General features: G+C 38.9%; 1 protein-coding gene across 1 annotated transcript in view; it reads right to left on the bottom strand.

Moving 5' to 3' along the window:
- Positions 1-16,312, bottom strand: part of kcnh2b (potassium voltage-gated channel, subfamily H (eag-related), member 2b) — a 279,480-nt gene that overhangs the window by 18,847 nt on the left and 244,321 nt on the right.

Raw genomic sequence — 16,312 nt, 5'->3', positions numbered from 1 at the left:
TTGAGAAAGCAGAAACAATACATAACGACTTGATAAAGGAGAAGAGGGGTAGACTAAATCACAAAGAGACTGTACACAAAGAGTTAATATGATGCCACACACAGCATGAGTGCATATAGAGGCTCTAACAACTGCATTTTGCAATTACAGAGAGAGCCAGTGTCCTCTTAAGATGACAATAATTGTTCTGAAGGCACTGACCCTTTTTAAGGTTAACCTCCCAGGCAGTATGACATCCACATCAGTTGATTGGTGGAGATAATAAAGCCCTTTTATGTATAACAACTCAGTTTTAAGAGACAGATAGGACTTTGAATAAACCCAATTAACCTTTAAATTGATTTTAAATATTGTCATATTAGACTGTGAAGCCGTTACAGTCAATTATGTTAACGAAGACACTTCTTGTATTGTGGTGATTCCCTACTATAACCAACATCAGTTCTTGCTTGTCTGGGGCCACATTTATAACGCCGTGCGTAGGATTCACGTGGGAAGGTTGCTTACGTAGTAGAAATCCAAAAAATAGGTACAGAAATGTTCCGATTCACCAAACATTGCGTACCGGCGAGGAAAGTGTGTACAGCACTTCCTATGCCGGTTTCCCTTTATAAATCACAATCGACTCGAAATGCGGTGCAGCTTTTGCGGGCTTCACGTAACGCCCATATTTGCGTATAAATAGTCAAAGAAACGCCCATTCATTCATTCATTTTGACTGACTTGATGAAGAAGATCGCAGGAAATGACGACAGAACAGCTAAAAAAGACATCACACACCGTGTCAGATTTTGGTTATTTTGGGGAGGTCGAGATAAATCATATTGTTTGGTGGATGCCGTTTGAACCAGAGTAGCAGCATGGAGGTCGGATCGTCACCAAAATAAATAAATAAGTGGTCCGAAAAAGGTTCATGACAAAAAAAATACACATCCTTCCTCAGGCAGTGTGTTTGTACCGGGGACAGGAGACCCCCCCCCCCCTTGATGAGAGACTGTAAGAAATGATCGGGGAATCCCTCCGGAGTGGTGTCATGACGACTGGATCTGAATTATGTTTTCGTATTTGGTGGTTTGTGTCCCAGCTGTCGATCAGCTGTGCGCAGCGTCTCCACTGCAGCAACTCTATATCCACCAGTTAAAGGAAATAAAACTAATGTGTTATATTAGCTGTACAATTTACCACATATGGTGTTCTTAGTTTCCATACCTCCTGTGTTTTATGAGCGACTTATCAAGTCTTAGCAAACGGCATTAAACATGGTAGTATATAAAACCTTGCTCGTACAACCTATAGAAATGCAAAACCGCATAATTTATGAGAAAACATTTCATAACATTAACACAACATATTCAAGGTAGTTTTAAATAACATATCCGTATTTATTTATTTCTCCAAGTTATGTTTTTGTGTGCACTGAGGAGTCTCAAACAGGCGTTTGTTTATTCATTTTAAGATTGGCTTTAATCAATGTTTGAAAATGAATTCTTCATATGATAAATGAGGTAACATTTTGTTTATGGTATTATTTCCACATATTTCTCTCCACTCTTCCTTCTGCAAACTGTTTCTTGTCTCTCCCGTTTTTGTGCTTGGTGCGTATGCATGGGTTAGAGTTTGCGTGGAGGACCGCACGTTTTCCCGTCAAGTTAGTATTCTATAAATCGCAAACATTACGTAGAAACTGGCGTATGCCATTTTTTTAGCGTATATCCCTTTATAAATGAGGCCCCTGGTCATCAGCATGGACACAAATATCTGTGGATTATGTTAAAGTGACTGACTTCACTCCGTTGGCCAGTAAACAACATCTTGGTTGGGATTGTAGTCCTTCATTTGGGAAAAGGTTACACTTTTTAACCAATAGTGACGTAAATATCCCCAAACACCTATCAGGCTGCACTTCAAAGTCTCAAATACTCTACATAGCCAATGCACATACAGTTTAGGTGTGTATTATATTGGGAAATGTTGTCTTTATTTGCTCAGCCAATGATTGGAAAGTTGCTCAAGTAAGTTGCTGTTTACCTACGATCATATTCAATAAGAATTAATTAAATGTCAGAAATTAATAGTGGGAAAAAGTGGGTCTTTTTCACCTTCTTACAGTATCTGTTTTTATTTTTTCAAAGATGCTAGAGCCTCTCGAAAATGATTCAACCTGCATCCATTATGTGCAACCTTGTATGGTTTCCCAGGCAATTGCTGTTGGCTTGGAGCAAAAACTCAGCATTGCAGACACATTTGTATGCAGGCAGAGTTGACCTATTGGCCTGGATCTACCGCAGTGCAGTAGATCAGACTGACAGAGTTCCAACACATTCGATAAGGGACAACGTAAGACTATAAAAGATTCAGTTTGACTGTTTTGTGATTCAAATATTATACCGAGTCCTGTATTCCCAGAAGGTATCACAATTCTTTCATCACTTCATCTCACCTCATTTAGCTTTAATTACTCATTAATCCAGTTTGAGCAACATGTTCCTGTTTCTCCTGCCCTTACCTTGACTTGCTATTTTTTTGGTCTAATTTCTAGATGTCCTGTGTCCAACAATCCTCGTTCAATCATTCCAATTCCTTCTCATCTTCCACACAGTGTGCTGCCAAGTCACTTCTCATTCATCCCGTTTCTTATTACCATTCATCCTGCCTCCCATCTTATCCTCTTTTCTTTTCCTTTCTGCACTGTTCCAATCCTTTAGACTTCCATTACCACCCCTTCTTTAACAGTCCATTTCTTTTTCAACTACTGTGTGCTTGAATGGGAGAACATCTGCTATAGTAGGATCCCATATGCCTCATGTTTTCCTCAGGAGTTCTTCATATAGATACAAAAAGCTGGCAGGATAACATCTGCTTGATGTATTAAAAATAGCAAGCAATATTTCAGTGTATACCCTCTCAGTAATTGAGCCAGATGTTAAATATCTAAACCAGCTCTTTAACATTCTGGCTCCTTCAAAGGCTTTTTTTCCCAAGTATTTATGATTGAAAGTCCCTGCTTTTAGAAAATTAGTTATAACAGCACTGGTATTTTGTTTTTATAGTTAGTATTCTGCTTTTGTTTATTCCATGGGGAAAATAGTGTTGCTGTCCTGGCTTGGGTAGGTTTTCAATAAGCCAGTCACAGGTCATTTCAAAACGTAGTACCTTCCTAAAGGAAAAACAAAACAATCTATGCTTTCCTAAAAAAACATTTCCTTCTAGGCCAACTTGAAATGTGACCCTTCAGTACCACATTACACTTGTTCAAACATATTTGCCTTTGAAAGAATGATGGCATTTGCAAAAAGGTGCAAGAGTATGTAAGGGTAGAAGAAGAATTACATAAGTATTATATATAACAGCTTACAAGATATTGTGATAACAAATACGACTAGGATGAACAATGTTCTTGTGTCACAGTTTGTTCTTCTGTTTCGCAAACCCTTCCTCCAAATACTCATTATATTATGGGACAGAGCTCAAGTTTTAGGTTATAAATAATAAATAATAGGCAGAGTCAATCATCATCAATTGGTCCTTTTTATTTAGCTAACTTGTCTGAAGTTGTTTGTAAAGTGCATCAAGTACAAACTTGATGTAGTGCAACTCAGACATTCCAGCTCTAGTGTATGATCCGAGGAAATGAAAGGGCAACAAGTCCCAGCAATCTCTAGCATTATCTCAAGTATCATGAACACATCTGTATCCAGACAAAACCCATGTTAGACAAACTCTGTGTTCACAAACGCACTAGCACACAGTTAAGTGGAGTGACCGTCTCAGCTGTTTTCCCTCCTGGAGTATCATGTGGGTTATTTTTAGGAAAATGTGTGAAACATTGCCACGAGGACTGTTTAAAGTGCAGATGTCAAGACACATTGAAGTGCAGTGAGGACAGTGTTGTGTGTGAGGACGGCACTGGAGGGAGAAGCCATGAGACAATATGTTTTTTCTCAATTATCTCACTGTACCCCTTTCGCCTAGCATCTTTCTACAGAGTGGAATTCCCGATACTGGAGACAGCAGCGTCATCACAGAATCCTGCATCATCTTGAGTTGGACCTTTATCTCTAAAACTGAAGGGTTTGCCTGGACTGCATTTTTAAAAAATAATTGGTTTAGGTTTAGAGTGCTCAGTTTTTCCTTTAACTGCTTGGTTTTAAACTATTTAAGTCTATACATTAGACATGGAGTTCTACTATAGTACAGGCTTCATGTACACAGGAATGTTTTTTTATTTTGTTCGAAAGCGAAATACAAGTTAGTCAGTTCTAATCAAAAATGACTCTGGTTTGAAATGACAGCAGAGCAAATCAGAGGACAAGAATAGATGACAAGACATGAATCAAATTGAAATAAAAAATGACAGATGGTTTGCTCCCATCAAACCTGTCATATTTTCTGGACTTTCTGCAGCTTTACTTGTCAACACGTTCTCACTCCCAACCCGTCACACGCAACCCACTTTCAATGCAAACTTTTCAGAATTCTGAAAGAATTGTTCCATAGACCTCCCATAAGCCGCGTTCACACTGCGGTACTTTTCCCACAAAGGTTCATGCGAACTTAGTTCATGCGAACTCTTTAGTTCGCATGAGCTTCTTCTGCTTTGGGTTTACTAGCAGGCCGCAAACCACTTCACGGCGTATACTGCCGCCCAAAGTCCCCGGGCCGGAAGTCCCCGGAGTTGGGGACTGGCTTCAGTAGAAGCTGCTGGGAGTCCCAGCAGCTTCTACTGAAGCCTTCCGAGTAAATCGCCAGAACGCCGACACCTCCTCATCTCCACCGCTCCCATGTTTTATTTTGTGTTGCCATAAGTTAGTCTCTCTGCGTTTCTGCGCTGGGCTAATGCTAATAATGCTAATGCAAGGATAATAAAATGGCGGCTTCACAAAACTTGTTGGGAGTTTTACGGGGCGTGGTTTGCAATTCGCCCAGCCAATCAGAAATATAGCTCTTTTCTCAAAAAAGAGCCGCTCGAAAGTCCCTGCTCTCTAGCAGGGACTTTCGAGGGGGTAAAAAGGTTCGCATGAACTACTTTTAGTACCGGCTCTTTTTGGTGTGAACGCGATCATGAACTAAGTTCGCATGAACCTTTGTGGGAAAAGTACTGCAGTGTGAACGCGGCTATAGTGTTGATAATAGACGCCATGAGAACGCTCCCCGATGGTCGGTTGTTATTGTCAATATTAATATAATAATTATTTATATAATAGTCACACTCGATTTCGCCAATTTTCTTGTTGCCCCAGCTGGTTGACACCTCTTTTAGCAGAAACAAAGGCTACATTAATGTATTAAATCGATGTTAATCCATTGCGTTGCCAGGCAACGCAATAATTTACAAACTCTTCAACTACAACCCTAATTATATTTAAAAACATTTTAGAAGGCCTCACGAAATACTTTAATGTAAATTAAAATGTGAAGGGATGTGTGTAATGTGGTGATTTACATCATTCACCCGCGGATCTATGGGTTGGGGTATTGTTCCGCACGGACATTTTAGTTAACCGGACTACCTGTTGATGTGAAATCCGAAAACAGTTAAAAAAATTAAATAATACTTTATTCCGAGTTTGCTTGCCTTTCTCTTTGGAGGTCATCACATAACGGCATTGTAATACACGGTTCAGCTGCATTACATATTACATAGTTCGCTATTTATAGAGCCCTGATGAGAAGACTTCTAGACAAACAGGAACAACTGCGGCCGAAACTGAATATGTGACGTGGATCATAAATATATCAGCAATTAAACAAAATCTTCTATTTCTCTTCACAATATAATTCTCCTTGCAGTATCAATACTAATTCGGCTGACTTTTATATGTGATCCAATTGGTATATTTACACCATAACGGTGCACAGCTGATAGAAAGGGACACCTGGTGGTTAAAGCACGTTATTGAAATGTATTATTTTTATTATTAGATATTAATAGGAGACACAGACAGACAAACTAATAAGGCTTTATATAAACATTAAATAATACTTTAGGTTAAGGTCTTATTTTGAATAAGAAAAAAGCTTTGGGGGTATAAATATTAAGCCTGACAAAGTACTAATATATTGCTTTCCTGCAATGTTAACTGTTAGGGAAATTATTGTCCTAGACTCTTAGATATGACGTACATGACCAACCCTGACGTCTGTTATCTCCTTTAAGGAGACAGGCTGCTTCAGCCATAATGTTATTGTTCCCATTCTGTGACCGGGCAACACTAGGTCACAGATGGTCTGTTGTTGTGGGTGCACTGAGACACTTCCTTCTTTGTTGTTTGTGGACTCCAAGGTATGAAATCTTCGAGGCCATAAGTGACTGATGCAAGTAACTCAGTGTGCCCAACTGTCTAAGCTATCTTATCAAAATATGTTGATTACTTTCTGTGAAACCAGTTAAATGGGCTAACGAGAGAGAGGCGCTCCAGAATTGAGGTGGCAACCCACCCGTGCAGTCAGACCGTGACTGCTGTGACTTGTGATGTGAATCCTCCGGCCGAAACTCCACATAAATCATCAGTGTTTGACATCAAAGCTCCTGCTCTACCGTGTCTCCTTCCTGAGTCGGTGACTCCCACTGCATTGCTACACAGAAGTTTCCCTTACATTAACTACTGTATGTTTAAGCACTTATTTTAACTGATATTATACATATGTATTATAGTCTTATAACATGTATGTAGATAGTATAAGAAATGTGCAGAATACGACATACACATATTGATAGATGTCTTGTAATGCACTGTTGAGGAACCTGCGACCCAAGTCTTTCATTTCCGACCTTGTCAGGTATTGAACATTCAATAAATAAAGAACACAGAATTATTAAATATACATTAAAACACAGAATGTGTGTGATTATACTAAATGATTTACAAATAAACACCACTGCATATTTACAACTGTTACACATGCTGATGTAACGCGAAAGTTTCCAACTTGGGATCAATAAAGTATATCTTATCTTAAGATGATCGATGGCTCCTGCCATATTTGCAACATTTGCCTCTGAACCTTGACAAGTGCATGTTTCAGGCTTATCAATTAACAACAGGAGGGGTCACAGACATAAGACCAGCTGTTAAATAAAGCTCTTCTGACCTTAGCTGTCATGTGGATATTAATGCTGCCCATTATGGGCACAAGCAATTTTCACCCATTTATTAATTATATGTTTTAAATTTGAGTGTTTCATATCCCCTAAACCTCTAGGGATGTACACAGTTTAATACTGGCAACTTCTTATTATGAGAAATACGAATACGTCTTTTAAAACTACAAATCCCAGTAGAGACGTGCCATAGAACATGTTGCGAAACACACAATAGCCAGCATGTGTAGTTCTGGGGACGGGGTGGGGAAGGGGGGGACGGGGTGGACCCGTCCCCCCCTCCCCCACAACAGAATGAAATGAAAAGATAGAACAATAAAATATGTAGAGAGATGAGAAATGACAAAGATAAGATGTATTCTTAAAAAGCTTTCTGCTCTAAGTATTGGATTTCTTTATGCAAATAGGTACAATAATTACAAAAGAGCACAACAAACGGAAGGGCACAGTTTGCTTTGAGTAATACATAGAGGATTCTGCAGGTATTTCACCTTTTTGAAGTCAGGCAAACAAAGTTGGAAAATCAAAAGACAAAAATGTTGTATCTTTTAAGAGAGAATGTACGACAAAAGAAGTGGTTGTTCCAGTGAAAAAAAACGATTGATATCATCCAAGTTAATGAGCATTTACAGACAACTTGCTACTAAGATATAACAGAACTTACTGGTGAAAGTTGCATCTAGAACAATATCTTCCTTTGGTTGAGTCTGATCACACTTAAAACTGTTTTTGTGAACCCTCCCAAGAACAAGACGACCTAACAACAGCTTTCAGTTCAGCTGTCTGTAGTCACACATTGGCTTTTATCAAACTTGACACCCTGCCGGTTAAAAAACTTTGAGCGGGTCTGAGAAAATAAATGGTTGGAGGTTAACTGCAGCAGAAGAAAGTCAGGCAGCAAACAACATCCATCTGCTCTGGAAGGGCGTTGATGGTCTGGGAGGATTCCATTTCTCACATTGTGTTAGATTCATTTGGCAGAGACGCTTGTGTGCATGGCGGTAAAACAATTACAGTCCAAACAAGCAGACAAATGGATACAGAAACTGGACATTAATTACAATTTTTTTGTTCAAATGGCTATTTGTTCCAATGTTCCAATGCTTATCATATGAAAAGCTTGTTTGACTTCTTATGGAGTTGCATCAGCCACAGGAGTTGGACTTGTTAGTGTTAGATATTCTGGAATGTGTAGAACAATGTTCGTTTCAATTTGTAAGGTCTAGAAAACAACCCACATCCATAAATGTAATTGATCTGTGGATATGACATAGTCAAATGCATGTCTTCATTTTTTTTTTAAAATGACATGTCTTATCTGAGTTACTAATACAACTGTATTTACTGAAGGCATTAACTATAAGTACAGTGTTTGCTTGTAAAGCTTGTACACTTTTGTTTGAGTGTATGTGTTAAATCTCACTATTATACAAAGTAAAATAGAGAGTAATATCATAATCAGGGAGAATGAGCCAGGCAATATAGTAGTGACGACCTCATACACATACATTCTTTGTGTGTCTGTGTGGTGCACTGCCTTGCAAAGCATGAAGTTCAGCACCACTTTTACGTAACATTGATTAGTTTTATGAATTGAAACAAAGTGATTTATGGAATAGGATATGAAGAGAGGGAGGTAATAGAATTCAACTGGAGTACATTTTCCCTGCAGCAAAAACAATGCATGAAAGAGCGAGCTAATGGGCGAAAGAGAGAGAAGGATGGGGAAGCAGAGCTGAGGGGGACGCATATACAGAAAGACACACATACAAAATAAAATGGAGGAATGTTAGCGTGACACACACACAAACAAATGTCAATCCTAAAATAGGAAATATTAATGTGTCCTTATAAATCAGAACATTTGGATATCTGTGACAAAAGACTCTGCCAAATGAGAGCTAAGCTTTGCTACAAAGGCACTGAGACCATACTATCCTCAGGGACTGACCTACGCAACTTCCAACAAGTTTATTTATTTTATCATTATTTCTTATTTATATTTTGTCAGTATTGAAATGTGTAAATGGATGAATAATTGAGTTATTTAAAAAAGACCTTAAATGCAGCACAAATTGTTTTACATGCAGCATAACAGACATAAAAATACATAAGAACAAATCAAATCTTAAAAAGATACTGCTACTTATAGTCATTGTTAAAAAGGTTTTTGTAAAACTGTCCACTGAGTCAACAAGTCTAATGTTTAAGGGCAGTGTGACATATTTGTGTGGAATAAAGGCTAAAAGTAACATCCCCAAAGGTTTTTGTAGTGACCTTGTGAGGAGTTGAAGAGCAGCTGAGGGCTCATGGAGTCATTTAACGATAGCCTGTGAGTTAAAAGGTGGCATAGCCGTTACAGTAAGTGCCGTTTAGAAGGACTATATGATCTGAGTTATATGCTCTCCCGTTTAAATTGTTGTTGAAGCTCTGGCAGCAGCATTGAGATTGGACTGTAGTGTTTGCAATGGCTGCTTTTTGCAGGTCAGATTAATGAGCATTACAGAATCAAAGATTACTAGAAATATGGATTAAAAAGGCTTTTCTGCATCTTTGCATTATTGCAAATGTTAAACCAACAAGCTTTCAAATTGTCAGATTCTAAATTGACAATATTTCTTACTTTTGGTAATGTCTTGTGTTGTGTTCTTTTTCTCATAACTGTTCCACAATACAACTCAAAATAGCAGTGTATAAATTCGGTATAGGAGAAGTACGTTTTCCCTAGATGTTTCCTTCCCAGTACATGTTTTAGATTTTCCCCAGTTGTAATGCTTGGCAAGCCTCAGGAAAAAACAATGTTAATATTTCAAAATGCGCAAATGGTCAATGTTTCATGCTTCGTCAAACAGCACTGGTCTTTCATGCCCATACTCAGTATTGGAAAAAGCCTGTCCTGGCAAGCATTACGCTCAAACAACAGTGAAAGAAGCACATAACAGTTTAATGGGCTTCAATTTCTACTGTCAACAGAGCGGCCTGTGAGCCACTGAGGAACACAGTTGTTAACGGCTAATCTGTTTGATAACTATTTAATAATGCAACATCAAATCATGTCTGTTTGGTGAAGGTATGTGGACTTATGGGATTGCATTACAAAATCCCTTTTCAAATGCAGCCACGTCAATGTTAAAATTACCTTTGGAGGAGGTTAGAGACACATGAGGTGTAAATATAGGAACTATTTGATATGTTTTTGTGCAAATATCGAAGCATGTTTTTCCTCGTGAGCAAAATGTATGATGCCTGTCAGAGAGGATTGTTTAGATGTTGGAAGATGGAGGACAGGTGGGCCAATTCTGAACTATGGAAATGTTCTGACAGAAAATGATGTGCATGTCAGACTGAATGATGGTTTCACGTGGGATGGAAGCTGAACATAAAGCTATATAATCTGGGTATAGGATGCATGTTTATATTAGGTGTTAAGCAGAATAAAAATACATACAGATATAGAAGCTCCAACACATTAAAACACTGGCTTTCTTTCATTCCTTCTTGCGTCACACTGACCTCAAGTCTATCATCTAAATGGATAAATTCCATCTTAATCTTTTCCCAGCCTTATTTCAGCATTTATATTTAAAGGAAAAGGTCATGAGGGATTTATTTTCATAATACATCACAGCACACTCATACACACACGAGGACATACAGTTTTGACATTGGACGAAGCTTTATATTTCACGAAAGGACTACTGCGATATTAATAGATGGTGTCGTCTGATAAGTTCACAGAGCTTGATTTGCAAAGGGAATGTCCACTGCTGTCTGGACAATGCAGAGGAAAGGAGATAATGAATTACATTAAATGAATTCAAGTATTTTCATCCACAAACATTTGGCTACAATAATAACTTCTAACCTTTTTTTGCTGATAAACACAAAGAAGCCTAACTATTTTCTTTAAATAAATTAATGAAACAAACTCTTCCTAAAAGGTTGATGGGTTCAAATGTTAATGTACAAGCTATGGAAGAAAAGTAAAAACTATAGTATCTGATTGATATAATCTTGAAATAACAAAAGAACACTTATATTGGAGGTTTTTTCCCCACAAAGCGGCTTTATTTCCAATGTTTCTAAATCCTCTACTATAAAAGACCACTTTGATTCATTTCTTTATAGCTATAAAAAAGATTAGACTGAAGTTCATTGGTTTCAGAGGTGGACATCAAATGACCTGAACCAGAGGTCACGCTTCAACTTTACAAGAGAATGTAACAGATGTTAATTTCTGTCCCGCACCACTTCACTCAAATTTCAAATACATTTCATATAGGCTGTTTGATAGACTGCAAAACTAAAATGTCATGAAAAGTGAGGTTACTCTGAACATTCTATGTTTGTATAGTAATGCCACAGAAAAGGCACATACGTTGAATGTAAGCACAGACAATGGTGAATGATGTCTGCTAGAATACTTTCTACAGTTTCACTAAAACATCACCTCCTATAGGGCAACCTGTATATGTAAATGATGCATATGTGTACAAGCATTACTCTTTTTTTTGTTTTATCCAAGCTTATGATAATGTATATTCATGTGTATGCCTGCAAGTGTGTCTGTGTGTGTGTCTGTAAGAGTTTGATATGTGCCTGCAACCATGATTGGCTTCCAGGCTGACCTTTTCTCTCCGGCTCTGACAGCTCCCATTAAGACACAACAAAGGAGCATATTTCCTCAGCCCTCCTCCTCCTCCTCCTCCTCCTCCTCCTCCTCCTCCTCCTCCTCCTCCTCCTCCTCCTCCTCCTCCTCCTCCTCCTCCTCCTCCTCACTGCAGCCTTCTCCTCCAATATTCATCAGCACCATCAGCGCTTAGGGAGGTTGCTCCCTCACACTCTGGATATCTTGTTCTCTACATCTCTTGTTGTCCTGTCGCATATCTTTTCCATGATCTCATACCGTTCCATCTCTGTCCCCCTCTTCTTACCTTTTGTTGGTTTTCATCTTGATCTATGTCAGCCTCAATCTCTCACACTCACACACACACACACACACACACACACACACACACACACACACACACACACACACACACACACACACACACACACACACACACACACACACACACACACACACACACACACACACACACACACACACACACACACACACACACACACACACACACACACACACACACGCACGCTCTGAGTCTTCAAAGTCAGACCAGAGCTATGGTTGTCCAGAAACTTAAATTCCTCCAAATCTTCAATAGAGGATTTAATATGTCGTGAGCAATAATTCATGGGAGATGTTATATTTTGAGGGACATTGTTGCCTTACCAACATTTGCAGAAAGAATGTAAATAAAGACATGCCTTACATAACCCTATCCTACACTGATTGCAGAGTACCCAGTGTGCAATATTAATGTGACTTAGCACCGAGCTATATACTGTTCCTGTTGCTTTGAAGTTATCAGAGGATGCCATCATGCATTAGTTCAAACTATGGAATTAGGCCACTTGAATAAAAGATGCTGTCTCTACTGTAGGCTATTTTTATTATATGTACAGCACTTTGGCTCGACCAAAAATCGTTTATAAATGTGCTATATAAATAAAACTTGATTTGATGCTGATGTGTAAAGTATGGGCTGTGGCCTGTGCCCGATACTGGCAGAACGACATCTAAGATTGCTACGGACTCGAAGAAGAAGTATGGGCTTAGATTTGTCTCAAATATTTATGTGAACATAAAAATAATTTGTGTGTAAATATGTGATTTGTAAATGTAAAACACCATCCACAAATGCATTTAAAAGATTTGCAAACTCACAAATACATTTTCAAATGTAAAACGGATCTGCAAATACGCTAAATATTTTCACAAATAAAAAAAAGATCTGTGAATATCTCTTTAACATTGACAACTTTTTATCAGGCATTTGTGAATCCATTTTGTATTTGTCAACCAAAAATGTGCTTGTGGATCTCAAATTTCTGCTTGTGGATTGTCTTTTTACACAGAGTTTTGAGACTAACTTTCTGCCGGTCTCGGCTAAAATCTACTCGCGTCACTCGGTTATTTTCGGAAACCACGTGATGGCCTGCTGATAACGATATAAAATACAATACCAATTGGTATTATTAAAGGGGAGGAATAATCGACTGAAATAACGTTTCTGAACTTTTTTTGAGGAGTTTATATCAGAACAATAGTAAATGAAGCTTACATATTTAAAAATACAATAACAAATATGATCACCACACTTTTTCCAAAGATCAAGAATGAACATCCTTGATAAGTTTTAAATAATTTAGATCTCCTGTTAAGGCTCTTTTACAAACCTTGACTACAGTGTATAAATACTTTAGATAATGAAATACATAATGTTCTACTCCATACAGTGGGGCAAAAAAGTATTTAGTCAGCCACCAATTGTACAAGTTCTCCCACTTAAAAAGATGAGAGAGGCCTGTAATTTTCATCCTAGGTATACCTCAACTATGAGAGACAAAATGAGAAACAAAAAATCCAGAAAATCACATTGTCTGATATTTAAAAAATGTATTTCCAAATTATGGTGGAACATAAGTATTTGGTCAATAACAAAAGTTCATCCCAATACTTTGTTACCCTTTGTTGGCATTGACAGAGGTAAAACGTTTTCTGTAAGTCTTCACAAGGTTTTCACACACTGTTGCTGGTATTTTGGCCCATTCCTCCATGCAGATCTCCTCTAGAGCAGTGGTGTTTTGGGGCTGTCGCTGGGCAACACGGACTTTCAACTCCCTCCAAAGATTTTCTATGGGGTTGAGATCTGGAGACTGGCTAGGCCACTCCAGGACCTTGAAATGCTTCTTACGAAGCCACTCCTTTGTTGCCCGGGCGGTGTGTTTGGGATCATTGTCATGCTGAAAGACCCAGCCACGTTTCATCATGCCCTTGCTGATGGAAGGAGGTTGTCACTCAAAATCTCACGATACATTGCCCCATTCATTATTTCCTTTACACGGATCAGTCGTCCTGGTCCCTTTGCAGAAAAACAGCCCCAAAGCATGATGTTTCCACCCCCATGTTTCACAGTAGGTATGGTGTTCTTTGGATGCAACTCAGCATTCTTTCTCCTCCAAACACGTCTAGTTCTATTTTGGTTTCATCTGACCATATGACATTCTCCCAATCCTCTTCTGGATCATCTAAATGCTCTAGCAAACTTCAGACGGGCCTGGACATGTACTAGCTTAAGCAGGGGGACACGTCTGGCACTGCAGGATTTGAGTCCCTGGCGGCGTAGTGTGTTACTGATGGTAGCCTTTGTTACTTTGGTCCCAGCTCTCTGCAGGTCATTGACTAGGTCCCCCCGTGTGGGTCTGGGATTTTTGCTCACCGTTCTTGTGATCATTTTGACCCCACTGGGTGAGATCTTGCGTGGAGCCCCAGATCGAGGGAGATTATCAGTGGTCTTGTATATCTTCCATTTTCTAATAATTGCTCCCACAGTTGATTTCTTCACACCAAGCTGCTTACCTATTGCAGATTCAGTCTTCCCAGCCTGGTACATGTCTACAATTTTGTTTCTGGTGTCCTTTGACAGCTCTTTGGTCTTGGCCATAGTGGAGTTTGGAGTGTGACTGTTTGAGGTTGTGGACAGGTGTCTTTTATACTGATAGCGAGTTCAAACAGGTGCCATTAATACAGTTAACAAGTGGAGGGCAGAGGAGGCTCTTAAAGAAGAAGTTACAGGTCTGTGAGAGCCAGAAATCTTGTTTGTTTGTAGGTGACCAAATATGTATTTTACCGAGGAATTTACCAATGAATTCATTAAAAATCCTACAATGTGATTTCCTGGATTCTTTCCCCCCATTCTGTCTCTCATAGTTGAAGTGTACCTAGGATGAAAATTACAGGCCTCTCTCATCTTTTTAAGTGGGAGAACTTGCACAATTGGTGGCTGACTAAATACTTTGTTGCCCCACTGTATATGTTGGGAGCAAAAGAAAAATGGAAAAAATGGATGGAACACCATAAATGACAGGAGGCTCTTCCACGATTGTACCACAGAGAGGTCAAGAAGAACATATACTGTTAGGGATTTGTAAAACAATTTGCTCCATTGCTTTCCATGGATGAATTATCTCACTATCTGTCTAAATAAAAGCTGCTTGACCTAGCAATCATGTTCAAACCACTGTTGGACAACTGCTTTGCATATGTGCAGTTATCACACTGATTCACCCATTAATCAGGCATAAAGACACAACACACACACACACACACACACACACACACACACACACACACACACACACACACACACACACACACACACACACACACACACACACACACACACACACACACACACACACACACACACACACACACACACACACACACACACACACACACACACACACACACACACACACACGTCATTTGGCTCCTCTGGGATTGGCACATGGGTCCAAACTGTGTCTCTTTGTGTCACAGACAGATTGCTTCACTACGCACCATTCTAATCCACAAATGACTATCCGAGTCACTGATATCCCAGGAACACTTGGTGCCTATCTCATGAATGTACACGAGCCTGGAAAATCACATTTAGCTTTGTGAGAAACAGAAACTCCAATGAGCTGTAATGGGAAGAAAAGAGGCAACGACACTGAACTGAAGTGGATATGAACGAATCAATTAGGGGAGGTAAAGCATGAGGCTGCATTCCAAAAGGAAGGTTATTTATGGGTATTTCAAGGTTTACAGTATATATCAACATAAAACAGGAAGGTCAGAAGGAGAGTTAACTGTATATTTCTCCAATAAAAGAAGAGTTGCATGGAGCTTGGTGTTTGGATTTTGAAAACTGCAAAAAAAGGGACCAAAATGCTGCATAATGTGCCTTGAGGTCCAATATTTACCTCATTAGGCAAACTGCATTTCTCCTTGGGTTTCTTTTTGACCAGTGCTGGTTATAAAAACTTCAATTGTTTTTAAGCTCTGACCAAAATGTGACAATTTTCCTATTTTTTTAATTGCAAAAGTAATGAAAACAATTTGATTGGTTCTGAAAACATTCTAAGTATACCCAGCGTACTCTTGCACTGTTGTTAAATGTAGCAAAGTTGCATCAATTTGAATATTAGCAATGATTGTAAAGCTCAGTTGCAAAGCTTGTAAAGCCAACTTTTGAGGCAACCCTTTTTTTATAAATCAAACTGTTGTCTCCATATCCCAATTGTCCTATGTTATCTTCA

Source organism: Pseudochaenichthys georgianus, chromosome 20 (assembly GCF_902827115.2).
Source record: "Pseudochaenichthys georgianus chromosome 20, fPseGeo1.2, whole genome shotgun sequence".
NCBI classification, from domain to species: domain Eukaryota; kingdom Metazoa; phylum Chordata; class Actinopteri; order Perciformes; family Channichthyidae; genus Pseudochaenichthys; species Pseudochaenichthys georgianus.
The sequence above is the reverse complement of the archived record's forward strand: the minus strand, read 5'-3'. Positions and strand labels throughout refer to the sequence as shown.